The 1,606-nt window shown below is 34.3% G+C and overlaps 1 pseudogene; it reads left to right on the top strand.

Annotated features, from left to right (window-relative positions):
• Positions 1-1,241: 1,241 nt before the first annotated feature.
• The window catches only part of LOC107062847 (receptor-like protein 12), a 5,388-nt pseudogene continuing 5,023 nt past the window's right edge, over positions 1,242-1,606 (top strand).

Genomic DNA, 1,606 nt, shown 5'->3' with positions numbered 1-1,606 from the left:
ATCTGAGAAATGCACGAGTAAGAATAAAATCTCTATGAGATAACTCAATTGCACGATTAAGAGTATGAAAGAAGGGCAACTTTTCTTAAATGTCTGTAGTCCCTCATTTATAGAATAAAGTGGGTCCCTCACAACCATAAACAAGACCCTACCGACACAACTTCATAGACACCCTAGGACACTTGAACTCTATGCTCTGATACCAAGTTTGTCACGATTCTAGTCTACACCCTGGACGTGGCCGGCACTCAAGAACCATTGCTGGTCCCCAAGCGAATCCTCATCATGGCTGACTACAGGCGAAAGACTAACTTAAGCATGCAAAAACTTAAAATTGAAATAAATTTAATAAACTCAACTTTGTAAAACAATAACTCAAATGAACAACTTAGAATAAAAATAATATATTCAACTCGCCATAAAATAGGCAACTTAAGTCTTTAAAATATTTAATAAAATAAATTAATAATACAGCCTTCTCAACTATACTGACTATTTATGAAGCCTTTAACTGATAAAAATGGAAGTCGGGACAAGACCCATGACATCATGACTAAACTGAAAAGTAAATGAAATCCTCCGAAAACAAGTAAGCTCACCAAAGCTAACTCGAACTCCCGAAGGTATCAACAAATCTCATGTTGATGATCCAGAATACATGTCTCTGCATCATGAAAAGATGCAGGCCAAATGGCTCAGTACGTAGAATGTACGAGCATGTAAGGGGAATTCTAAAACATAAACATAAGCTTCAAGCTTGACAAAAAGGAGACATACTTACCTCTTTTAAAACTTACTCAACTCAAGGAATACTCAAGGATACTCAAGATTACTCAAACTTACTCAACTCAGAAGTATTCAAGGATAAGATACTCAACTCAAAGATATGATATTCGACTCTGGGTACTCAACTCTGGATACTCAACTCAATATAAATCAACAATACATATGCAATATATGGAAAGCTTTTATAAAACAGTAAAAACAACTTAGCTCGTTAAAGAAAATGCAATAACAAACTGAACTTTACCTATATAATAAAGTAATATATTTTCTGTGGGAGTTTCTCTAACCGATAACTACCACTATGAGCCTAAGTGGTGATACAACGTCTTGCCCACGCTACCAGAACTGTCTTATACTTTGCCGTCATATAGAACACTTAACTTAGTGGATTCACTAACTTATGCTAAAAGCATCTTAAGGAGTCGTCTAATAAGTATGATCTTTTACTACCCATGATGGCTACATGGTTTATGGAGACGTGAGTTAGCTAAACTCAAACTCGTCTCCATATCGGTGAACAATACTACTCCCAAAATATCTTAGCTCATATGTTTGTAAACACAAAAATTCTTTCTTTGGTTTGAGAGAATTACTCAAAAACTTAGCTTAAATGCTCTCTTGGAATCGATGCTCCATTTCTTGCTCAAAACTCTTTTGGAAATCTCAGTTTCTTCTCATCTTAAATGTGAAAACATTTACTCTTGGGAATACTTAGTTCCCATATATCATTTTAAATAAAATGAACTTTGCTCTTACTCTTTATTCAACTTCAAAGATTAAATCTTAAAACAAAGTTAAAACATTTGTAAAAGACTTCTTA

The sequence above is a fragment of the Solanum tuberosum genome, unplaced genomic scaffold, assembly GCF_000226075.1.
Source record: "Solanum tuberosum cultivar DM 1-3 516 R44 unplaced genomic scaffold, SolTub_3.0 scf00274, whole genome shotgun sequence".
Classification (NCBI taxonomy): Eukaryota; Viridiplantae; Streptophyta; class Magnoliopsida; order Solanales; family Solanaceae; genus Solanum; species Solanum tuberosum.
The sequence above is the reverse complement of the archived record's forward strand: the minus strand, read 5'-3'. Positions and strand labels throughout refer to the sequence as shown.